The 27,292-nt window shown below is 37.5% G+C and overlaps 1 pseudogene; it reads left to right on the top strand.

Annotated features, from left to right (window-relative positions):
* LOC122446777 lies at positions 1-26,911 on the top strand (annotated as a pseudogene).
* Positions 26,912-27,292: the final 381 nt, after the last annotated feature.

Raw genomic sequence — 27,292 nt, 5'->3', positions numbered from 1 at the left:
ATGTCAGCCATCCAGAATCCCGAGAAGTCTTGGCTAGCAAGGAAGCCTGCTTGCAGTTTGGTAGAGGATGCCTCTCTGGGGCCGCGATTGCCCCTTTCTGGCTCTGGCTGCCCCCGCCTGCCTGTCTCTGGTGAGGGATGGGCTGGTCTGCAGCCAGCTAGCTCTGCTCAGTCCTTTGTTCTGTGAGCGGACCTGGCATTGTCTTAGGTTAGAGCTTTTTGCTGAATAGCTCTCTCTCTCTCTCTCTCTGGTTAGAGCTTTTCGCTGAATAGCTCTCTCTCTCTCTCTCTCTCTCTCTCTTTTCTCTCTCTCTCTGGCTACCCCACAGTCGGGTTGCTATCTCACGTTAGTTCCCTCAGATTGCCCTTGGGCCATTCAGGCCCGGTCCTTACCCTAAGCAATGCAGCCCACGCCTCCCTGTCCAGCCACCGCTTGCTAGTGGCGAATGCAAGCGTCTGGGCTGCTTCTCTACTGGGAGTTGTCATTAGGCACATGATCTGTGGATTTTATTTATTTATTTATCCTCCAGGTTATGTTGCCCTCTGAGATTCAAAGACTCGCCACAGACCTGCCAGTGAGAGTGTTTCCTTGTGTTTGGAAACTTCACTCTTTTTTAAGTCTCCCTTCCCAGGATTGGTCTCCATCCCTATCTATTGTGCCTCTCTTTTTATCTTTTATATTTTGTCCTACCTCCTTTTGAAGACAATGGGCTGCCTTTCTAGGTGCCTGATGTCCTCTGCCAGCATTCAGTAGTTGTTTTGTGGAATTTGCTCAGCGTTCAGATGTTCTTTCGATGAATTTGTGGGGGGAGAAACTGGTCTCCCTGTCCTATTCCTCTGCCATCTTAGGACTGCCCCCTGTTAATTTTTCTTTATTCTTTTTTCTTCCTGATAGTCACAGGGGAAATTCCTGTACTCCTATCTCCATGTTTTCTATTGCTTTCTTGGGCTTCCTCCAGTCGGTTGTTGAAATTGTCTGGTAAGTTTTTAAAAATTTTAAGTGTTTTTTTTTTTTTTTTAAATTTTTATTTATTTATTTTTTTGTCATACATTGATATGAATCAGCCATAGATTTACACGTATTCCCCATCCCGATCCCCCTTCCCACCTCCCTCTCCACCCGATTCCTCTGGGTCTTCCCAGTGCACCAGGCCCGAGCATTTATCCACGGACCTATGGACACCTTATCTTTGACAAAGGAGGAAAGGACATACAATGGAAAAAAGACAACCTCTTTAACAAGTGGTGCTGGGATAACTGGTCAACCACTTGTAAAAGAATGAAACTAGAACACTTTCTAACACCATACACAAAAATAAACTCAAAATGGATTAAAGATCTAAATGTAAGACCAGAAACTATAAAACTCCTAGAGGAGAACATAGGCAAAACACTCTCCGACATAAATCACAGCAAGATCCTCTATGACCCACCTCCCAGAATATTGGAAATAAAAGCAAAACTAAACAAATGGGACCTAATGAAACTTAAAAGCTTTTGCACTACAAAGGAAACTATAAGTAAGGTGAAAAGGACAGCCCTCAGATTGGGAGAAAATAATAGCAAATGAAGAAACAGACAAAGGATTAATCTCAAAAATATACAAGCAACTCCTGAAGCTCAATTCCAGAAAAATAAATGACCCAATCAAAAAATGGGCCAAAGAACTAAACAGACATTTCTCCAAAGAAGACATACAGATGGCTAACAAACACATGAAAAGATGCTCAACATCACTCATTATCAGAGAAATGCAAATCAAAACCACAATGAGGTACCATTACACGCCAGTCAGGATGGCTGCTATCCAAAAGTCTACAAGCAATAAATGCTGGAGAGGGTGTGGAGAAAAGGGAACCCTCTTACACTGTTGGTGGGAATGCAAACTAGTACAGCCGCTATGGAAAACAGTGTGGAGATTTCTTAAAAAACTGGAAATAGAACTGCCATATGACCCAGCAATCCCACTTCTGGGCATACACACTGAGGAAACCAGATCTGAAAGAGACACGTGCACCCCAATGTTCATCGCAGCACTGTTTATAATAGCCAGGACATGGAAGCAACCTAGATGCCCATCAGCAGATGAATGGATAAGGAAGCTGTGGTACATATACACCATGGAATATTACTCAACCGTTAAAAAGAATTCATTTGAATCAGTCCTAATGAGATGGATGAAACTGGAGCCCCTTATACAGAGTGAAGTAAGCCAGAAAGATAAAGAACATTACAGCATACTAACACATATATATGGAATTTAGAAAGAAGGTAACGATGCATGAGACAAGTGTTTTTTTTTTAGTTATAAATTTGTTTGTTTATTTTTATAATACCTTTCTCATTATTCCCCACTTGGTTATACAGTTTTCTGATGTTCTTTCATCCTTGTACATGGTTTTCTTCACCTGCTTGAGTATACTTAAGACATGTATATCAAAGTTTTTACCTAGTAAGTCCAATATCTGGGTTTACTCAGGGAATGATTTCTGTCAACTTCTCTTTTCTTTTAGCCATTAGTGGTCCAAAGTTACCTGCTTTGTATATACCTTGTAATTTTGTAATTAAATCATTCCTAGGAAAAGTACAACCAACAATCGGAATGTCCATTTGAAAACTTGACAACACCTAGTATCTGTTTTGGTTGGAGCTGAGACAGAGACAATGAGCACCCCACTGAGATATGGGCTCCTCCTCCTGCTAAAAGACACAGAGGTCACAGGTATGATAACATGGTGGGTAGGGTGATTTCAGAAGACATTGGAAAGAGACTGGGAATGCTTTCCATCTATGACTCTTAGAGAATTACTTAAATCTCTGTTTGAACAGCTTAATTTTTTCAAACTTAATGAAGAGATCCTTCATTAAATACTAATGGGACACCTTTGCATAATATGAGACGATGCCTGAGAGGATGAAGACCCTGTGGGCTGTAGCAAAATCAACACAGCAGCATCTGGATTTCATGTGTAGCATGAATTGACCTGGGGCTATATAATGGCTTTCTCATGGAAATACTACTTTGCCTCCTCATTCTGAAAATGTATATATGTCAATCTCAATCTCCAAATTCATCTTACACCTCCCTTTCCCCCTTCTTAACCATACATTTGTTCTTGATTTGTCTGTCTCTATTTCTGCTTTGCAAATAAGATCACCTACACCACTTTTCAAGATTCCACATATATGTGTTAATATATGATATTAAGACGGTGCAAAAGTTAATGCAGTTGGTGCAAAGTCAACTGCAATTACTTTTAAACCTCAGGTGCTTTTTTTTTTTTTTCACCAACAGCAATTGCTTTTGCACCAACCACAATTACTTTTGAATCTCAATTACTTTTGCACTAACTGCAATTACTTTTGCACCATCCTAATTGTTTTTCTCTTTCTTACTTCCTTCACTTTGTGTGACAGCCTTTAGGTCCAATCATTTCTCTGAAAATGACATAACTTTGTTCCTTTTATGGCTGAGTAATATTCCATCATATATATGTACACTTCTTTTTTATCCATTCCTCTGTTTATGGGCATTTAATTTGGACACGACTTAGCGACTAACACTTTCACTTTCACTGTTGATGGACATTTAAGTTGATTACATGCCCTGACTATTGTAAATAGTGCTGCTGTGGACATTGGGGTACATGTATGACTTTGAATTATGGTTTTTTTTTGGGGGGGGGCGGAATATGCTCAGTAGTGATATTGCTAAGCATTCAGTTCAGTTCAGTCACTCAGTCGTGTCCAACTCTTTGCGACCCCATGAATCGCAGCACACCAGGCCTCCCTGTCCATCACCAACTCACGGAGTTTACTCAAACTCATGCCCATTGAGTCGGTGATGCCATCCAGCCATCTCATCCTCTATCACCCCCTTCTCCTCCTGCCCCCAATCCCTCCTAGTATCAGGGTCTTTTCCAGTGAGTCAACTCTTTGCATGAGGTGGCCAAAGTACTGGAGTTTCAGCTTCATCATCAGTCTCTCCAATGAACACCCAGGACTGATCTCCTTTAGGATGGACTGGTTGGATCTCCTTGTAATCCAAGGGAGTCTCAAGAGTCTTCTCCAACACCACAGTTCAAAAACAATTTTTCGGCGCTCAGCTTTCTTCACAGTCCAACTCTCACATCCATACATGACCACTGGAAGAACCACAGCCTTGACCAGATGGACCTTAGTTGACAAAGTAATGTCTCTGCTTTTTAATATGTTATCTAGGTTGGTCATAACTTTCCTTCCAAGGAGTAAGCGTCTTTTAATTTCGTGGCTGCAGTCACCATCTGCAGTGATTTTGGAGCCCCCAAAAATAAAGTCAGCCACTGTTTCCACTGTCTCCCCATCTATTTCCCATGAGGTGATGGGACCAGATACCATGATCTTAGTTTTCTGAATATTAAGCTTTATGCCAACTTTTCCCCTCTCCTCCTTCACTTTCATCAAGAGGCTTTTTAGTTCCTTTTCTCTTTCTGCCATAGGGGTGGTGTCATCTGCATATCTGAGGTTATTGATATTTCTCCCGGCAATCTTGATTCCAGCTTGTGCTTCTTCCAGCCTAGTGTTTCTCATGATGTAGTCTGCATATAAGTTAAATAAGCAGGGTGACAATACACAGCCTGATGTACTCCTTTTTCTACTTGGAACCAGTCTGTTGTTCCATGTCCAGGTCTAACTGTTGCTTCCTGACCTGCATACAGGTTTCTCAAGAGGCAGGTCAGGTGGTCTGGTATTCCCATCTATTTCAGAATTTTCCACAGTTTATTGTGATCCACACAGTCAAAGGCTTTGGCATAATCAATAAAGCAGAAATAGATGTTTTTATGGTAGTTCTATTTTTAGATTTTAAGGAACCTCTACACTTTTCTACTTAGTGGCTGTATCAGTCTATATTCCTACCAACAGTGTAAGATGGTTTTCCTTTCTCCATACCTCTCTGATTGTTGATTTTTTGATGATGGTCATTCTGACAAGTGTGAGGTAATACCTCATTGTAGTTTTGATTTACATTTCTCCAATACTTAGTGATATTGAGCATCTTTTCATGTGTTTGTTGAACATATGTATGTCTTCTTTGGAAAAAATGGTTATTTAGGTCTTCTGCCCATTTTTTGATTGGGTTGTTTTTGTTTTTTTGTGTTTTTTTTTTTTGACACTGAGCTGCATGAGCTGTTGTATATTTTGGAGATTAATCCTTTGTCAGTTTCTTCATTTGCAAATATTGTGTCCTATTCTGAGAGTTGTCTGTTCATTTTGTTTATGGTTTCCTTTGCTGTGCAAAAGCTTTTAAATTTAGTTTGATTCTATTTGTTTATTTTTGTTTTTATTTTCATTACTCTAGGAGATGTATCAAAAAAATCTTGCTGCAATTTGTGTCAAAATTGTTCTGCCTAGGTTTTCCTCTAAGAATTTTATAGTGTCTGACCTTACACTTAGATCTTTAGTTAATTTTGAGTTTGTTTTTGTGTGTGGTGTTAGGAAGTATTACAATTTCATTGTTTTACATGTAGTTGTCCAGTTTTTCCAGCAGGACATATTGAAGAGACTGTCTTTTCTTCATTTTATGTTCTTTTCTCCTTTGTCATAGATTAGGTGACCATAGGTATGGTGGTTTCTCTCTGGGATTGCTATCCTGTTCCATTGATCTCTGTTTCTGTTTTTGTGTAGGTACCATACTGATTTGATGACTGTAGCTTAGTAGTATACTCTGAAATCAGGGAGCCTGGTTCCTCCAGCTCTGGTTTTCTTTCTTAAGTTTGCTTTAGTTATTTGGAGTCTTTTGTGTTTCTATACAAAGTGTAAAATTTTTTGTTCTAACTCTGTGAAAAATGCCATTGGGAATTTGATAAGGATTGCATTGAAATTGTAGATTGCTCTGGTGAAAGGTTGTTGCTGAACGATAAGACGCCGGGATTCTTGGCCTCCGGAGGAGATGAATTCAATCCGGGGCCAGAGATGAGGCTGGATCACTCAGAGCTTTTGTGTAATAAAGTTTTATTAAAATATAAAGGAGATAGAGAAAGCTTCTGACATACATCAGAAGGGGGCAAAAGAGTACCCCCCCTCCTAGTCTGTAGCTGTATGTTATATAGTCACTCACAGTCTGTTAAAAGAAAAGAAAGGGATGTCATAAAATTTAGAATGGCACCAGATAATTCATCCCTGGACATAAAACAATTGACTTGAATCTGTAGAAGGGCAGAATACCAACAAATAGTTTCATTTACATAGATTAGGGGAACAATACCTGAGTAAGTAAATTAGGCCTTTTGGCGGAACCAACTTGAAGATAGAGTCTGGGGTACATTAACATAGCTTAAGACAACATTTCCATAAGAAAAAGAAATGTATTGGTTAACTCAAGGTTTGAGAGTAGTTAGCTTTAGGTGAGACCAGGTGTCATGGCAAAACAGCATTTTAAGAGAAACCTCCTTTTAAATTTGTATGGAGAAGGAAAAACATATCACTGGTTTGTTTCTTCCTGCCGCTTAAGAGAGATAAAAATGTCTGGCACTTGCAGCCTCTTTCCTCCATTTGGAGACCCCTGGCCTTCCTGCCTGTTACCCTCTCACTGGGTAGTATAGTCATTTTCACAATATTGATTCTTCGAATCCAAGAACGTGGTATCTCTCCATCTGTTTGTGTCATCTTTGATTTCTTTCATCAGTATCTCAGTTTTCTACATACAGAAATTTTGCCTCTCTAAGCAGGTTTATTTCTAGGTATTTATTCTTTTTGTTACAATGATAAATGGGATTGTTTCCTTAATTTCTCATTCTGATTTTTTGTTGTCAGTGTATAGGAATGCAAAGGATCTTTTTGTACTTATTTTGTATCCTGCCACTTTACCAAATTCATGAGCTTTAGTAGTTTCCTGGTAGCATGTTTTGTATTTTCTTTGTGTAGTACCGTGTCATCTGCAAACAGTGACTTCTTCTTTTCTAATTTGGATTCTTTTTATTAAGTGTGACACTTAACAATGATGTCTAGCTGCTATGGTGTCCTGGGCTCCCTCCACAAACGTTTTTGGTTGTGGGGTTGCTTATTCTTGTCCCTTCAGGCTCTCTTCTCACAGTCAACAGCTGTCCCCTCCTGGGTCCATGTTCTAAACACCAGTCTCCAGCACCCAGGCCCCTCCACAACAGGAGACACTTGACTCAGGCTGGGGTGTGCAGGGCTGTGACACAGATCAAGTGTACAGTTATTCTTTTGTCCTGCTTTGCGCAGTCTATCCGCTGTATTGCCCTTTGATCCCCTGAAGGTCTCCTTCTGTCCCAGCTAATTTCGCCACCTTAAGGGTTTTTTTCTAAGGGCGGAAACTTCTCACCTTCAACTTCCCACCAGGTTTCTGGTCCTTTTTATGATTCCTCTTTTCATTTTTTTCTTTCATTCATCCTACCTAGTTGCAAAGGGATTATTCTTGTCTTTTTAGATGTCCAAATCTTCTGCTAATGTTCAGCAGGTTCTCTATGACAGTCTTTATTTGTAGGTGTATTTTTGATGTACTTGTGAGGCAAGATGAATTCCATGCCCTCCCATTCTGCTCTCTTGACTTTTCCCTTGCCTAAGATAATTTTCAAAGTATTTTAAATGCTTCAAAAAGTTAGATTCGTGAGGAATTGGTTTAAGTTGTGTATATAAAGGAATTCTGTTAGTTTGGAAGTTTGTTTCCAGGAAAGTGATTATTGCCAAAATAAGAATTTGGTGGTGGGGGTCAATAATTTTATCTTTTACAAATAATTTTTTGTTAGAAATTAAATGCTAAAGAGTTATAGTTATGCACAGCAGTTTAGAAATACACATTATCTTGTCTTGTGTTAGGATTCCACTGAAATAATTATAGCCTATTACAGGTCAGCCTTTTAAGGCTGGAGAAAAGAAAGTCAAGAAGCAGCCAATGAATCTTCTAAAAATTTGGGTAACAGAGAGAGCATACTGAGGAGTGACAATGAAGTCAGTACAGAGGATGAAGCTATAGCTTAAGTGTCAGAAGATGAAGTTGAAGAGCAGTCAACTGTGTCCTTAGAATCCTATAAGGTTTTGTATTTGGAAGTACTAATTGTCAAAGAGATTAGAGGGAGAAATAGGCTGAAAAAGGTAGCTCTCCCAGCCATGAGAGCTTTGACAACTCCTTTTATCAGGTAACTCTGTTTCTCCAATAGGATGAGAGAGGTTTACTATCTAGACAAATGGAATCTAAGAGGCCGTTCACTCAGGACACTGGGCAGAGACAGGGAAAGGAGTGAGGTACACAGCTTAGAGGAAAGATTAGGGAAGAATCTACTTCTTGAATTGAAAGACCCTTAGTTCCTTTCTCCATCATGATTCCAGAAATTCAACTGCAAGAAAAAACTCTTCACAGTGAACAATGCAGAAAAGACCTCCAAATTTTGCCATGTAGATAGACAATTCTCTCAACATGTTTCACGAAGTGAATGAAGTACATCTACCCCAAGACACAGGGTCATAAAATTTCAGAATATTGGAGTAAAAAGAAAAAAATCATAAAAACTTTCAGAGAGATGTAGTAGGTTCATAGATAAAAGATGAGAGTTCAAAGCAGCATCTGAATTCTCAAGAGCAACTGTCAAATTGTGTATTAATAAAAAGAGTATTTTCAGATCTGTACTGCAAAAATTTCCGCCCACTTCCCCCTTTCTCATCCAAATGCCTGAAGTCATATCAGAGGAAGTCATGGAGTCATGGGCTCCGTGGATTTAGAACGCTCATGAAGTAGAGTGAAAGTGTCAGTGCTGTCGTTAGATAGCCAGCCTGGAAAATATCCATTTCTAGGTGGATTAGATGGATGTATATGAGGGGAGACACCGAGAGCAACAGAGAGGTGATAGATTTTCTGTGGCTTCTGAATAATAGGGAAATTGGGAGTTTGCAACATCTACCTCAGTATTTGGAAATAATCCTAAATCAAGGTACAGTGTTTTATGAATTGAACTAAAGAGACATGGTTAGGTCCAAGAAAGTACCAAATATGAAGCATAATCATAATTGTTTTACCAGGGAGGATTGTTTAGTCAGAATGATGTTAAAATGAGTATTCTAACAGCCAAAAATTGTGGTGTAAATATATTGGGGAGATGGACTAAGGGGATTTGTGTGTGAGTGTGTGTGTGATTTTGTAAGAAGGGGGATGCAAATGTAAATTCTTAACTTTCACACCAGGACTTCAGATATTGTTTAAAAATCTGTAGGTAAGAAATAGAAATGGAGGGTCATTATACAGAAGTAGGACAAGAATTTCGGAAGACATTGCTAGAGCATTGAAAGTGTGTCATTTGGCAATTGGAGAATGAAGAGTAGCTTTACAAATTGCACACACATTTCACAAATACAGTAAAACACATATATTATAATTTAACTTTACAACTGACACTCTTATATATTATGACAAGTACTTTTATTTCAGTAGTAAAATAGTTTCCAAAAAGAAAAGGAGCTAAGTTTCTTACAGGCAGAAGTTTTAAAAAATTTGTATAGTATTCTTTTTCTACCCACTCACCATTTCCCCAAAAAATGTTACAATGAATTGTCAAATATCTTATTAAACATATAATATACCATCGTTATCATAATGCCTAATGATCCTGCATTAAAACATAATTCAAAAAAGTACTATTACCATAATTACAATGAAACAGTTTTCCTTATCATTTCAATCTCAATTATTACTATACTATAATTACAATCCAATAGCTCAGTTGAAAAAAAAAATCCGCCTGTAATTCAGGAGACCCCACTTCGATTCCTGGGTCAGGAAGATCTGCTCCAGAAGGGATAGGCTACCCACTACAGTGTTCATGGGCTTCCCTTGTGGCTCAGCTGGTAAAGAATCGGCCTGCAATGTGGGAGACCTGGGTTTGATCCCTGGGTTAGGAAGATCCCCTGAAGAAGGAAAAGGCTGTCCACTCCAGTATTCTGGCCTGGAGAATTGCATGAACTAAACAGCCCTTGGGGTCCCAAAGAGTTCGACATGACTGAGTGACTTTCACTATCACTACTATATATACATATAATTTTGATATAAAATTAATATTAGATTTCTGTTTTTCTTTCTGCAAGGACTATAGTTTCTTGTGTTTATGTTCTGTTTATATTTTGAAACATTTCATCATTTCTGTATTTATTACTATGTATGCCACGCTTAGTGTCTCAGTCATGTCTGACTCTTTGCAACCCCATGGACTGTAGACAACCAGGCCCCTCTGTCCATGAGGATTCTCCAGGTGATAATACTGGAGTGGGTTGCCATTCCTTTCTACAGGGGATCCTCCCCAGCCCAGGGATGGAACCCAGGTCTCCTGCATTGCAGGTGGATTCTGTACCATCTAAGCCAACAATATAGAGATATTTATTGATATATCCTAAACCTAGCTTGCAGGAGACTTACATGTCTCTATATTATGGCCTTTTTCTCTATATATTTAGGTGCATTCCTGGACATATAATTGATGTTTAAAATGATATTGGGACTTCTTCATAATGCCTATTTATCTCTGAATTTGTATGGAAATGTGGTGTGTCTTTTTCTTTATCCATCAGTCTGAATTGTCTCTTATCAGCTAAGGTCCAGGAAGAGACTGACTGTATGACTGGCAGACACTGGAGCCTCTGCATGCAAACAAGGGCTACATACCCTACACGAATGCTGTGATCCACAAGAGCCAGAGATACATTGACCTGACTCCCATCAGTCTGCCCCATGCGGTGACCCATGACATTAACGTCAGAAACTACCTCATCCCTAAGGTAAGATTAATTTCTCTTATACTGACCTCAGTGGTGAAGTTCTCCTTTTAAGTATGGGTGCAATTTTCTATAACTACAATATGAGAGAAGTTTAAAAAAAACTTCTTTGTTTTTTTGTGGCAGCTTAATTGGTTCTGTGTTGTTTTTAGTTTAGTCTATAAAACTTTAGAACAGGTTTTGATGGCTGGTGGTATAAATATTCCAAATTTGTTCTGCTTCTTTAATCTTGTTTGGCTAATCTTAGCTGTTGACATTTCCAAATGAATGTTAGCTATCCGTTTGTAATTTATCAGAACACTCTGCTGGGATTTTTATCAGAGTGACAGAAGATGAAATTGGAAAGATTTATGACATGTTGAATCTTTCAACTAATGAATTTGATAAATGCCCCCAATTTTGAAGAGGTTTCTTTAATTTTATCAGTAATGGTTTTCTTTTGGTGATTTGAATTGCAAATCTTACATTTATTTTTAATTACTACCTGTTATTGTTGCTGTAAATTTTTTAAAAGGCCTCTTCCAAAATATAATAAATGTTGTCATTTTGATGACCTTATCTGTAGCAACCTTGTTAAATTTAATATGATTGCCAAAAGTTTTTCTCTAGATTATTTGCAATTTCTCTATACATTGTCCTGCTTTGTGGATTAATACCTTTGTTTTGTCCTTGTTTCATTTCTGATCTGCAGTAGAGCAGAGGTTAACATCTCACTATTGAGAATGATTTTTATATACATTTTGTTATAAATTTAAAAATCAGATTAGGGAAACTTACACTTTCATTTTTAATGCTTTCTTTTAGTCATGAACATGTATGTAGTTTTTTCACTTGACGACTTTATCTATTGGTATGTTTGAAGATATTGGCCTCATATTCCCACTAAATACACATATTGTAAGTATATACAGCTGGATTCGATATGCCACATTTTGTTCAGTACTTCTCTGTTTCCAGTCATTAGAAATTTTGGATCTACAATTTTTCTTCCTCAAAATTTTCTTGTCATATTTCTGTTATTAAGGTAATTCTGGTATCATAAAATTAGATGAGAAATATTCCATAATATGAGTGTATTTTTGTTGTCTTCCCCTCTTCTACTTATGGTCAATTAGTTGTGTCTTCAAAATGCTTGGTTACTTTTGGTTAAATATCCATTATTATAAACAAAAAAATGCATGGTTTTGGATGGTATTTATTTTCTTCCAGAAAGGGTTCATCCCTCTTCTCCTTGGCAGACAGAATAATACAACCTCTCCCGTTTTGAGTAAAATTTGGACATTGACACACACTAAAATTAACTTTAGGTGTCAGCTTACTTCTCTGAGATTCTCCCAAGTATGGAATATTGAGATGGATTTTTGCCTTAGGAGATTTCTAATGCTTTCTAACATACAATTTCTGTATACATTCAGACTTTCTAGTTGGTTTGCTGTAAACTACTCTATTCCCACTTGAAGCCAAGACACACTGCTATTCATATTAGAAAAGATTATAACCAAAATTTATATTTTGTTAGGGAATGTAAGTAATAAGATTGGTAAGGCTTCAAGTACTAACGCCAGTTTTTGGAGAAGACAGACTTGCTGACTTTACCAAGAGGTTATGGGACTTGTCTCAGTGATCACCAGTTTTGTACAAGGGTTAGGACTTCAGCTCAACTATTTTTTCACCAAAGGATATAATAAGAAAAGACTTTTTAAAAAATATTGAGTTTAAGGTAATAAATAGTCAATTTGGTTTTTCTTTTATTTCCAAGTAAATGGGAAACAATACACTAGAAATCAGAATGGAATGACTCATCTTTCACATCTATTGTAATAGGAAATAACCAATATATTGTCATATGTATATTCCCAAGTGTACATTGAAAATGACCATTCCCTTCTGTATGGCCATCTCAGAATATTGGCAGGCTGATTTTGCTTTTTTCCCAATCAGATAAGTGATTTCTTTTATCCAAGGCTGGAGCCACTGAGCTAGCTAGAGATAATTGTCTAAGACAGGAGTTGGTAAACTTTTTCTCTAATATGCCAAAGTGTAAATATTTCAGATTTTGGGGCCTTGCACTATCTGATTCCAGTATTCACTTCTGCAGCTGCAGCATGGAAGCAGTCATAGACATATTGAAACAAATGTGAATGGCTGTATTCCAGTCTTTATGGAAACTGAATTTGAGATTTCATATAACGTTCATGTGTATCAAAATGTTTTTCTTCATTGATGTTTTTCAATTTAAAATATACAGCTCATTGTACAAAAACAGGTGGCAGGTTATATTTGCATGTGGGTTGTCAGCATCTAAGAGTGTCTGTCTAATAGAACACTTTGCAGCTCTATGAGATTGGTTTGTAATAGTTTTGTTTGGGTTTTTTTGTTTGTTTGTTTGTTTCTCTAAAGAACATTTCCTAGCTCAGGGTCCCAAATACTTACTCTTAACTATTGCTAAAACTTTATAATCTTAGTTTTTACATTTAGATTATTGATTCAGGGCTTCCCAGGTGGTGCTAGTGGTAAAGAACCCGCCTGCCAATGCAGGAGACATAGATTATTGATTCATTCAGTTAATTTTTATTCGTGATGGGAAATAATGATTATGTTTCCCTTTTTATGAACATGAATTTTATCCAATTTCTGGAGCAACATTTGAAGAGAGTATATTGGTTTTGTATCTTTTTAAAAGTTATTTATTCATTTATTTATGTATGACTGTGCTGGGTCTTTGTTGCCACAAGGATTTTTCTCTAGTTGCAGCCAGCGGGGGCTACTGTCTAGTTACTGTGTGTGGGCTTTTCATTACAGTGGCTTTTCTTGTTGCAGAGCATTGGCTCTAAGGCGCATGGACTTGAGTAGTTGTGGCAAGTGGGCTCAGTAGCTGTGGCTCCTGGGCTCTAGAGCACAGGCTCAGTAGTTGCAGCACATGGACTTAGTTGCTCCACAGCACAAAGGATCTTTCTGGATCAGGGGTCTATCCTGTTGGTGTCTCCTGCATTTGCAGTGGATTCTTTACCACTGAGCCACCAGAGAAGCCTCTTTTTTTGTACCTTTGAACTTGTATAAAAATATACAAGGGAATAATAAAAGAGTTGCAGACATTTTATATAATAAAATTAGGGGATGGAATGCTTCCCCAAGTTTGCATTAATTATTTTTTAAACATGAAAAACCTGTTTTATGTATATGTAATACATGAATTTGTGTGTATATCTGTTTTGCAATGTCAGTGGAAATCATCAATAAACAATCTCTAATAGGAAGAGAAAAGATTTTTGAGTCAAACTGAGGGCTATAACCCAGAAGGCAACCTCAGATAACTCTGAGGAACTGCTCTGGATTTTCCACACAGTCTTATACCTTGTCAGAAAGAAGAACATGAAGAAGTCAGGGATACATTCTTTTGAGGTTTAAAACAACACCAACAAAAGATCAGCATGGACACAGAGAGTTAGTATGTCTTTGGCGTCTGGGAAAGGAGTCTTATCATTGGAATTCCAGCATTGGTGTCCCAGGAACAGGACATTTAATATTTATATTTACTATGGACATTATTTCTGGTCAGTGCATCTTTTTCTTCAATGATTAAACAAATGTACAGTGTGTTTGATAGCCTACAAACTGTTTTTATTTTAGTGAACATAACACTCAAGTTAAATTATGTATAAGCCAGAATGACTTCCCCATACCTCAATATGTGAAAATTTCTTCCATTAGTATCCATTTAACAATCTGTTCATTTACACATCATTACCTCCCTACTTCAGTATGTATTCCTCAACAATTTTTATATACAGAGCAGGAATAGCATATATACAGAAGAGTTGTCATTGATTCAACAATATTATCTAATATATAAGTTATATGTAAAATTTCCCAGTTTTCCTCGAATAATATTTTTTCTTTTTTAAAAAGATTTTCTTTATTGATTTTTTTTGGGGGAATAAACTTTATAGCTTTTTTTTCATTGCCGATCAATATCCAGCCAGGAACAAGCCTAACATTTGGTTATCTTTCCCTGTTTTCTCATGTTATCAGTTCTCTTTGCCTTGTTTGTTTTCTTTTAGTACATTTAACTTTGTGAAGAGTTCAGTTTAGTAGTCATGTAAAATTTTCCTCAGGCTGGTTTTATGTGATTGTTTTCTGGACACAGATTCCAGTTATGACTTGGTAAGAGAATTACATGGGTGCTTTGTGTGTCCCGCTGAAATTCATTAGGGAGGTGGAGCACGTCGTGTCACTTATCCCATTGTTGGTTATGCAATGTTGTTCACATGATAAAGTGGTATCTGCCAGATTTCTCTACAGCAGAGTGTTTTTTATATTCAATTAACTGAATGTTTCTTATGGCTTTCTGAATATCATGCTTCTTATTCATTTACCTAGCAGTTTTTAGCATTAATAGATACAATTTTCTTTAATTAATGATCCTAAGCTGAATTGTTTTAAAATAATTTTTCTAATTTTGTCATCCTTCCTGAATTTCAAAGCTAGGATTAATCTGAATAAAGTCTACTCTATATTTTTAAATTAAGACAAATAGTTTGTGTGGCAATGGTAAACACTAATATTTGTTACTGTGCTCAGTGTTGTTATCACAAAAGAGGTTATAACTCCAGATATTTCAAATTAACAATAATGATTTGTTTTAAATCATAAACCACATATGAGATGAGTGAAAATTGGTATAATAAAATAAAGCAGCTGGTGGGGACTTATACCAGTATGATAAGCAGATTGGATTAATAATGTCTGATACCCTAGGACCCAGGTACTGAGTATTTCAGATGCTGTCGAAGTTCACGTTAGCAACATCACTGTCACTTATCTTAAACTTATCCTTGTTTGTTACCTGTTTCTTCTTTCTCAAAATGCCACTGCTCTTCTTTGGACCTAGGATCATTCATCTATATCATAAGACTGGAGTAAGTAATTTGCAACGTTCCTTCCAGCTCCATGACTTCTCATAGTTCAGTTTATCTTCATCTGTTCTTTCCAGGGTACAGATGTATTAACATCCCTGACTTCTGTGCTACATGATGACAAAGAATCGCCAACTCAGAAGTGTTTGAACCTCACCACTTCCTGGGATGAGAGTAGAAACTTTAAGAAGACTGACTACTTCATGGCTTTCTCAGCAGGTAACTTAAATTTATTTTCTTCACTACTTCAGAGGACAAGATTACCTTTTGGTGATCAGCGGGAACTTACATAGTTCTTGCTCTGGGGCTGGTAAAAATGTTCTTTGTCTATGGTAAGGGGCAGCAGTCCCAGGGCCACACACTTTCACTGCTCATGATACATCCTCACTCTTGGGCTAGGCTACAGGAGCTTTGGAGAGGTGACACAGTTATTTCAAACTCAGAAGGAAAATTTGAGCTGGGTACTGAAAATGTCCAAGAAGTTAATCTTAACCAAAAGGAACCATGTATTATAAAACTTGAAACTTCAAGGTGTTTTGGAGGTTGATGAAGAGTAGATATACTTACAGCAGAGAAGAGGCTGTGAAGAAATAAAACTAACATATTGGGACCATCAAGCCAAGAACAAAAATACAACCAAGGTATGAGTGTTTCTAGAAAAAAATTTATGGAAACTTGAAAATATTAAATTGCAGCTATAATGTATGGATACTTGGTATAGTGCTGATACTCAGTAAATATTTGTTGAAAGAAGGATGCCTGTTAAGGTAAAATGTTACATGGATAACACATGTGTCAACTTTTGTCCATCTGTCTATCCTGCCTTCCACACATCCACTCAAACTTTCATAAAATGGTTACTACATAGTCTCTTTCTGACAACCAGCAACGCAGTGTTCAAGAAGTATGTGCTCACTATGTTTGTTATTTTCAGGAAAACAGACTTGTGGGTGAGAGTACCTAGCATGGTGCTGTTTTTATTCCTGAGCACAATTTTAGAAAAAAATTTACCTTTAAATCTGTAGTTGACCCAAGGGACATCGATACCACCCCAATTGCCAGTGGGTTTGCTTCTCTGCTGCCTCCTTACCAGCTCTGCTTCATTCCTGGGTGAGGAATGTGTTAAATCATTTGACTTCTGTGGTGTTGTCTTCAACTCTCTCTTATCTTGGGCATCCTTCACCTGTTTCTCATCAATCTTTCCTGAGAATAGCTTCTCTGACCTTTCCTCATTCATTGTACAGGCAGAAATGTGTCTGCTGTTCTTCATACTCTGTAACATCTGTATTGGAGACCATATATACAAATACTTATCTAACACTGTGTAGTATTCCCTACGTGGGCTTTCCCATGGGGTGCTAGTGGTAAAGAACCCACCTGCCAAGGCAAGAGACTTAAAAGATGTGGGTTTGATCCCTGGGTTGGGAAGATCCGCTGGAGAAGGAAATGGCAACCCACTCAAGTATTCTTGCCTGGAGAATCCCATGGACATAGGAGCCTTGCAGGCTACAGTCTATAGGATTGCAAAGTGTTGGACATGAATGAAGAGACTTAACACAAACACACACACTCCATACTCCATACTAGCTGCATGCATGCTAAGTCACTTCAGTCCAACTCTTTGCAACCCTATGGTCTGCAGCCCGCCAGGCTCCTCTGTCTGTGGGATTATCCAGGCAAGAATATGGAATGGGTTGCCATGACCTCCTTCAGGGTATCCTCCCAACCCAGGGACTGAACCCAAGTTTCTTACATCTCTTGCATTGGTAGGTGGGTTCTTTAACACAAACAACACCTGGGAAGTCCACATAGTACTAGGCACTCCAGATAAAATAAGGTGATTAGTATATACCAATGCAGATCCATTTCTCCTGTATATGTTCCTAGTGAAAAGCAGAGCTTGATAAATCACTTCTCAAATTTGTGCACATTGTAGGTCAGAAAAGAAAGGAAAAAGTGCAAAGATATCATGCTGGGTTGCCATGCTCTCCTCTAAGTGATCTTCCCAACCCAGGGACCGAACCCAGGTCTCCCGCATTGTAGGCATAGTCTTTATTGTCTAAGCCACCAGGGAAGCCCTGGTTGCATGTTCCCTAAAGTTAATTCTTTCTGGGTTTGATGTGGCTGGATTCACATTCACTAAGGGTGCAGAAGCCTTTCAACTAGGTTCTGGATTATTTTTACAAAGAGAAGTGCTCCACATGTTGCTCTGAATCAATGTGGCCATTGGGGGATGAAAAGTTCAGAGCGTCCTATTATGGCATGTTACTAATGTTATATCCTCTTGTGTGAGTTTCAGAAGATTGTGTGCTTAGAAATTGACCCATTTCAACTAAGCTATAAAATTCATCGATGTACAGCTGTTAATAATACTATTTTATTATGCTTTTAATGTCCATGGCATCAAAGAAATGACCCACCATTAAACAAACTACAACTTGTTTAATTTGTGTTGTCTTGATTTGGCAGGTGAGGGTAGCCCTGGGTATAGGTTTATCAATTCTATTCTAAAGAACCACCTTTGGTTTCATGGATTTTTTTTTCCTGGTGATTTCTTATATATGATCTCATTGATTTTTATTCTGATTTTCATATGTAGTTTTCTGTGGCTTAATTTGAATTTTAATTTCTCACCATTACTGATCTCAATATTTCTACCTGGGAAAACTGCCCCTGAAAGCAATTGTTCTCCCTTTCAAATGCAAACCTCAGTTAACCTTTGGTTGCATGTTACCTAGAGTTAATATAGTAGTAGAAATTCTTCCTGAAGCATTTGATGAGGCTAGTATTTCATGAAGCTAGTATTTCATGAGGTTAGTATTACCCTAATTCAGACAAAGACATTACAAAAGAGGAAAAGCACAGACCAATATTTCTCATGAACATAGATGCAAAATTCCTCAGCAAAATATTAACAACCCAAATCCAACAATGTCCAATATTTATTTAAGGTGTCCATGACTGGTTCATGCACTGGTTCAGTATTTGAAAACCAATCAGTGTAAACAATCACATCAACAAATTAAAGACTAGAAATCACAAAATTGCATTTTTGTTTATGTGTAAAAATCATCTGACAAAATCCAAAACCCACTCATGATAGAAACTCTCAGCAAACTAGGAATGGAGGGGCAACTTCCTTAACTTGAGAAAGAACATCTACAAAGTAGTCACAGTTAACATCATTGTCATTGGTGAGAAACTAGAAGCTTTCCTGCTAAAATGAGGGGTAAGGCAAGATATCCTCTGTCATCATTCCTATTTGATCTTGTAGTAAGACAGGAAAAGGAAATAAGAGGAGTATGCAGATTGAGAAAGAAGAAACAAAATTGTCTTTATTTCAGACAATGTAATTTTCTATGTATAAAATCACCCAAAAGTTTTTTAAAAAACTCCAGGAACTACTACTAATAAGCAATTTTAGCATGGTTTCAGTATATAATATTGTAAAGTGAAATTTTCTCAGTGGTGTCTGACTCTCCAGGCCTGAATACTGGAATTCTCCAGGCCAGAATACTGGAGTGTGTAACCTTTCCCTTCTCCTGTGGATCTTCCCAACCCATGAATCAAACCCATGTCTCCCACATTGCAGGCAGATTCTTTACCTGCTGAACCACAAGAGAAGTCCATAGTGTTAACATATAGCCATCAGTTTCTTTCCTATATACTAGCAACTAACAATTGGAATTTGACATTAAAAACACAATATTATGTACATTAAAACAAAATTGAACTACTTAAATCTAAATTTGACAATACCTGTACAAGTTCTATTCAAATAAAACTATAATACTCTCAGAACATCCCACCCTCGCCTTCTCCCACAGAGTCTAAAAGTCTGTTCTGTACATCTGTGTCTCTTTTTCTGTTTTGCATATAGGGCATTGAAACAAGTATACTATCAAGGGTGAAACAGATCACCAGCCCAGGTTGGATGCATGAGACAAGTGCTCAGGGCTGGTGCACTGGGAAGACCCAGAGGGATGGGATGGAGAGGGAGGCGGGAGGGGGGATTGGGATGGGGAACACATGTAAATCCATGGCTGGTTCATGTCAATGTATGGCAAAAACCACTACAATATTGTAAAGTAGTTAGCCTCCAATGAATAAAAACAAATGGATAAAAAAATTATAATACTCTGATTAAAGAAACCAAAGACAATATTGTAAAGTAATTAGCCTCCAACTAATAAAAATAAATGAAAAAAAAAAAAAAAAGAGAAACCAAAGAGGCTCTAAATAATAGGAAGTATATTCCATGTCCAGCAATAGGAGGTCTCAGAATTGTGTAGTATTTAGTTCTCCCCAATTTAGTGTTCTTCCCTGGTGACTCAGTTGGTAAAGAATCTGCCTACAATACAAGAGACCCAGGTTTGACCCCTAGGTGGGAAATATCTGCTGGAGAATGACAGGGCAACCCACTCCAGTATTCTCACCTGGAAAATCCCATGGACAGAGGAACCTGGTGGGCTACAGTCCATGGGGTCGCAAAGAGTCAGACACGATTGAACATCTGAGCAATATAGTATAAGATTCAATGCTATCCTAATCAAAATCTCAGCAAGATTTTTGTTAAGATATGAACAGTCTTTTCCAAAATCTGTGAACAGTTTAAAGACCCAGAATAGTCAACACAATATTGAAGAAAAAGAACAAGGACAGAGCACTGATACTATCTCACTTAAGACTTACTATAAGCTACAGTGTTTAAGACAGTGTGGTATTGATGAAAGCATAGAGATATGGATCAGTGGAACAGAAGAGGGAGGCTAGTTATTGTTGTTGTTTATAGTTACTCAGTCATGTCTGACTCTTTGTGACTCCATGGCTCACCATGTATCCACCAGGCTCACTTCTGTCCATGGGAATTTCCAGGCAAGAATACTGCAGTGGATTGCCATTTCCTAGATCTAAATATAGAAAACTGAGCTTTGACAAAAGAGCAAAGTAATCCAATGGAAAAATATAGAGGATAGTTTTTTCAGCAAAGGTTTCTCCCACTATGGAATATTCTCTCCCCTAATCCCATCTCTCTTTTCCACACACACACAAGATCTTATACCCTTTGCAAAAGTTAACTCAAGTAGATCATAGCCTTAAATATTAAGAAGATATATATATATATTCAGTGGAATATTACTCAACCATGAAAAAGAATGAAATAATGCCATTTGCAGCAACATGGATGGAAGTAGAGATTATCATACTAAAAACGAAGTCAAACAGAGAACAACAAATGTATGATATTGGTTATGTGTGACATCTTAAAAAAATGATACAAGTGAACTTACATACAAAACAGAAATAGACTCACAGACAGAGAAAACAAATATGGTTTTCCAAGGGGAAGGGAGACAGAGGAATAAACTAGGAGTCTGAAATGAACATATACATCACACTGTATATAAAATAGATAATCAACAAGGATCTACTATATAGCAGAGGGACCTATATTCAGTATTTTGTAATAACCTATATCTGAAAAGAATCTAAAAAGGATATATATATATATAAATGAATCACTTTACTGTACACCTGAAACATAATACAGCATTGTAAATCAACTGTACTTCAATTTAAAATAAATAAATATCTGTACATGAATCTTTATAATTGCTTTATTCATAATTGCCAAAACTCAGAAGCCAAGATGTCCTTCAATAGGTGAATGGATAAGCAACTGTAGTATACGCAAACAATTGGATATTGCTTTTTTCCCTTAGAAAAGACCTATTAGACCATAAAAACACATGGAAGAACTTAATGAGAATTACTAAGTGAGAGAAATCAATCTGAAGACTACATTGCAAAATTATGAATACAGTGAAAAGATCATCAGTTGCCAGGGGCGTGGTGGAGGGAGGGATTAATAAGTGAATCACAGGGGATTTTTAAGGTAATTCTGTTGTTCTGTATGATACTACAGTGGTAGAGTATCATACAGAATAGCAGAGACATGACTCTGCCGACAAAGATCCGTATAGTCAAGGTTGTGGTCTTCCCAGTGGTCATGTATGGTTCTGAGAGCTGGACTGTAAAGAAGGCAGAACGCCAAAGAATAGATGCGTTTGAACTCTGGTACTGGAGAAGACTCCCGAAAGTCCCTTGGACAGCAAAGAAATCAAACCAGTCAATCTTAAGGGAAATTAACCCTGAATACTCACTGGAAGGACTGATGCTGAGGCTGAGGCTCCAGTATTTTGGTCATCTGATGTGAACAGCCAACTCACTGGAAAAGTTCATGATGCTGGGAAAGATTGAAGGCAGAGGAGCAGAAGGCATCAGAGGATGAGATGGCTGGATGGCATCACTCATGCAATGGACACGAACTTGAGCAGACCTCAGGAGATGGTGAAGGACAGGGAGACCTGGCGTGCTGCAGTCCATGGGATCACAAAGAGTAGGACATGACTGTGCAACTGAACAACAACGTGACTATATATCAGAAAGAAAATGAAAACACTAATTCAAAATGATAAATGCACCCCAGTGTTCATAGTGGCACTACATACACTTGCCAAGATAAGGAAGCATCTCATGTGTCCATCAATAGCTGACTAGGCAAGAAGATGTGGTCTGCATACTTATACTGGAATGTAATCTTCAATAAAATAACTACTCAGCCATTAAAAAGGATGAAATTCCACCAGTTGCAACAAAGTGGATAGTCCTAGAAAATATTATGCATAGTGAAATGCCAGACAGATAAAAAATTATTGTATGATCACTTATATCAGGAATTGAAAATCGAATGAAAATGAATGTATATGCAAAACAGAAACAGACTCACAAATATAGAAAACTAAGTAGTGGTTACTAAATGGGTGAAGGGAGGGGTGTGTGGCAAGTGAGGAGTATTAAGAGATACAAGCTACTGTGTATAAAATAGATTAGCAATAAGGATATATTGTACTGCACAGTCAATTATAGCCATTATCTTTTAGTAACAGTGGAGTATAATTTGTAAAAATACTGAATCACTATGTTGTACACCTGAAACTAATATAATATTAGAAACCAATTGTATTGTGCTTCAATAAAAAATAAAATAATTTCTATTAATTAAAAAAAAAACACTAATTCACAACTCTACCCAAACTGAAGTTTGCATTATTCAATGACAATGAAGGAGTTAATGATGATGACCTCCTGATCATTAGGACAGTCAGAAGAATGCTATTTGATGTGAGACGGTATTGAATTGGGAGATGGAAAACTTGGATTTTCACTCAAGGCTTCGAACTAATGCAATGAGGAAACATCATCCAAGTCAATTTTCTAATTGCCCCTTAGAAAAAAGAAAGACTGGGCTAATTGATCTCAGATTCCTTGAATCTTTAAATTATCTTTGATTCTATTATTCTATAAAAAGCAATGAGCTTTTAACAGAAGGAAAGTGGAACAAAGCAGGCACACTCATTTCTCAAAGAATAAAAGGGAAGCTCTAAAGAAAGTGACCGAATAGATTTCATCCACAATAAACTGTTCAGTTATTTTAGGGTTTAGAGCTACCTGGGTTAGGCAGCAAATTACTGCATCTCTTTGTTGTAAATAAAAGCTACTCTGAGTCTTAGACTCAATCAAGTTTACAGGTTAGAAAACTAAACTTTTCTGACCCCCATTTTAATCAGCTGGTACAGTAATTATTAACCAAGTCAACATATTTGGAAATTCACTGACTAGGATGAATCCCAAAATATTGAATCATGCCACATACACAGTTAGTGTGGTGACCCTGGTGAACTGAACGTTTGGTTTGGGGGAAGCACACATGACTTAAGAGATGTGAGTTCCAGTCTCAGCTCTAACAGATGCAGATACTGTGTCCTTGGCACAAGTACTGATTCTCCAAGGCCCAGTTTCTTCATTCTCCAAATGGAAATAGTTTTACCTTCAGCTAAGGTAATTGAGAGAAAATCATGGGTGTGAAAATCCTATTACATGGTGAATAAAATATGAATCCATGTAAACATGAGGGATAAAGGATGAATGGAAGAATATAGATAGCCCCAAAATAAGCCCATGCAGTTTTGGTCAATTAATCTGCAACAAAGAGGGCAAGAATGGACAATGGAGTAAAGACAGTCATTCCAATAAGTGGTGCTGGGAAAATTGGACAGCTGCATGTAAAAGAATAAAATTAGAACATTCTCTAACACCATATACAAAAATAAACTCAGATGGATTAAAGACCTAAGTGTAGGACCAGATACTATAAAACTCTTAAAGGAACACATGGGCAAAACACTCTTTGAGATAAATCGCAACAATAACTTTTTGGATCCACCTCCTTGAGTAATGAAAATTTTAAAAAATAAGTAAATAGGACCTGAATAGTTTTTGCATGGCAAAGGCAACCATATACAAAATGAACACACAACCCACAGAATTGGAGAAAATATTTGCAAATGATGCAACTCACAGGGGATTAATCTCCAAAATATACAAACAACTCATGCAGCTCATTACTAAAAAAAACCAAGCATCTCAAGCTAAAAGTGGGCACAAAATAGAAAAAATAGAAATAGACATCTCTCCAAAGAAGAGGTATAGAAGGCCAAAAAGCACATGAAAAGACGTTCAAAGTCACTAATTATTAGAAAAATGCATATCAAAACTCCAATGAGAAATCACCTCACACCATGCTGAACGGCCATTATCAGAAAGTCTACAAACAGTAAATGTTGGAGAGGGTGTGGAGAGAAGGTAACCTTCCTGCACTGTTAGTAGGAATGTAAATTGATACAGCTACTGTGGAAAACAGTATGGAGGTTCCTTAAAAAACTAAAAATAGAGTTACCATATGATCCAACAGTCCCACCCCTGGGCTTATATCTGTAGAAAAACACTTCGAGATTATACATGCACCCCAGTGTTCACTGCAGCACTATTTACAAAAGCCAAGACATGGAGTCAACCTAAATATTTATTGACAGATGAATAGATGAAGAAGGTGTGGTACATATGACAATGGAATGCTAGTCAACCTAAAAAATGAAGGAAATAATGTCATTTCTAGAAACATGGATGGACATAGAGATTATCATAGTAAGTGAAGTCAAAGACAAATATCATATGATATCACTTACATGTGGAATCTAAAAAGTGATACAAATGAACTCATTTACAAAACAGAAACAGACTCAAAGTTATGGCTACCAAAGGGAAAGGGGGAGGGGGAGATAAACTAGAAGGTGGGAATAACCTACACACACTACTATATAAAAACAGATAGTAAACAAGGACCCACTGTATAAGACAAAGAACTCTACTCAGTATTCCATAGTAACCCATATGGGAAAATAATCTGAAAAAAAGTAGGTATGTGTATAATGAAATCACTTTGCTGTACACCTGACAGAGAAGACAATGGCGCCCGCTCCAGTGTTCTTGCCTGAGAATCCCAGGGGCGGGGGATCCGGCGGGCTGCTGTCCATGGGGTCACACAGAGTCGGACACGACTGAGGTGACTTAGCAGCAGCAGTACACCTGAACTTAACACGACACTGTAAATCAACTATGCTCCAACATACTCCAAAATAAATTATTGGAGTAGTTTATATAGTAGTTATATATACTCCAATAAAAACAATATACTCAACTAGACTCCAATATAAAATAAAATTTTTAAAAATTTTGTAATTGGGTCTTGACAAAAACTTATTTCTCCCTACAAAAAAGATCTTAGAAATAACTGCACTAGTCAATCTAAACAAATATGATATCTTTGTAGCATATGTGATTGTAAAGGACTGCTGTTAGTGATCTAGTGATGTTTACCCCTCCAGTGATATTTAGATCATCATGACCACTAACTGTCTTCTGCTTGGATCTGCATGTACTGGTGGTTCTGGGCTGAGGGTCTCTTTAATGAAGTCCATGCCTCTGATCCTCCACTGGAATCCACACCTGTTGTTCTGTGTAAAATCTTCCTTGCTCTTGATGACAAATTGGAATTATAATGGAGTAATCACAGTTCAGGCATATATAAATGGAGTCAGCAGGCCATTGAGGATCCAGTCTCAGGCTTGTCTCCACACCTCTGAGAACTTGATGTTTCTTTGACCTGTACCAGACCCAAGGACAGGACTAGCCCTATTCAGAAAACACTTACCAGCTACATCCTTATATTCTCAAGGTCTCCCATTGTAACTGTGCCACCATTTTGGACCCCAGCTAACGGTTACTTAATAGGAACCCTTACTTGCCAACTCCAACAGTGATTCTTGACAAACAAGAATTGTTTTGTAATTTTGTGAATTTTGCCCTCGTAAGCCTCCACATTTTTGTAGTCCAGCAGAATGTGATTCAGTTGTTTCTTGAATCTCTGTCTCTTGGGCTGCAGTCCTAACAAACTCCCAGTAAACACCTTTTTATATCAGTCAAGTCTGCATTTTCCATGTATTCTTAATTTCATTATTTCTGACAAAGGCAGACTCCAAAAGGCAACAGAAACAATTGTGTCTGGAGGCAAGAATGAGGATTGAGCCACAGTTTCTCAAGCCTTCCCCACTAAATTCTTGAGGCTGTTTATTCCCTCTATTGCCTGAGCAAGTTTTGCTCTTTGGTGTTGGAGAAGGGTGAATATCTTTTTAGAATTTCTTGTCTTAAGAATCTATGACTTTTTCCCTCGAAGTCCAGGGACATGCGTATCCTGTGATGCCTGTTATTTCTGAACAATCAATGAACAATCAGTGGGGTGCATATTCAGAATAATATTTTAGGCTATTTAGTTTTGTTTTTCTAAAATTATTCTTGAGGCAGTTGAGGTATAAATGAGAATGCATCACAATGGGAGTCAGAAGATCTCAGTTTAAATCCTAATTTTATTTATTATGAGCCTTGTGATGCTGGACAGTTCTCTTATCTCAGAATCTCCTTTTCCCTCATATAAAAAATATCAAATTACTATCTCTACCTTCTTCTTCTTTTTTTTTTTTTGCTAAGGTAGATGTGAAATTTCAAGGTAAAAATCATGTAAATTTACTTAGATAATTACTGTATATGTCTTTGGTCATTTAAGAGGTTTGAATTAAGTTAATGTTAAACATGAATTCCAAGTATGACGATCTGGTTAAAATCAAGAGGTGTTTATTTGGACCTGATAGGACTGTAGCCCAGCAAGCACAGATCCAAGAAGATCTTAAATTACATTCTTCTAGGCTACAAAATGGGGAATTTAATAAAGACAAGAAACCACAAGAGTAGGTGAAGTTTTTGTCAAGAACTAGACTTGTGCTGCGGTTCATGGGGTTGCAAAGAGTCGGACATGACTGAGAGACTGAACTGAACTGAACTGAGACTTGTAGATGGCAAGAGGTAAGGATGCTTGTAAGCAAAATTGGTTGGACTTAGAAATGGTTACAGAGTTGTGAAGCAGTGGATGCAGGGATGGGGGATCGGAGGGAGGAGAGTCTGGAGAGGACTTTGAAAATACAAAATCGTAGCAAGTACCTGCTAACATATATTGTTTTGAAAATGGTTGGTGGAGTCCTTGAGTTTGACACAGAAAAGAATTCAAGTTCTCAGTGATACAGGAACATTTATGTCTAAAAACCACATCCACAATGACTGCCGAACTTCATTTTGGATGCCAGAACCATAGTTACTCTATTCTGA

Source organism: Cervus canadensis, chromosome 8 (genome assembly GCF_019320065.1).
Source record: "Cervus canadensis isolate Bull #8, Minnesota chromosome 8, ASM1932006v1, whole genome shotgun sequence".
Taxonomy (NCBI): domain Eukaryota; kingdom Metazoa; phylum Chordata; class Mammalia; order Artiodactyla; family Cervidae; genus Cervus; species Cervus canadensis.
Note: the sequence above shows the minus strand (reverse complement) of the source record. Positions and strands in the feature narration are given on the sequence as shown.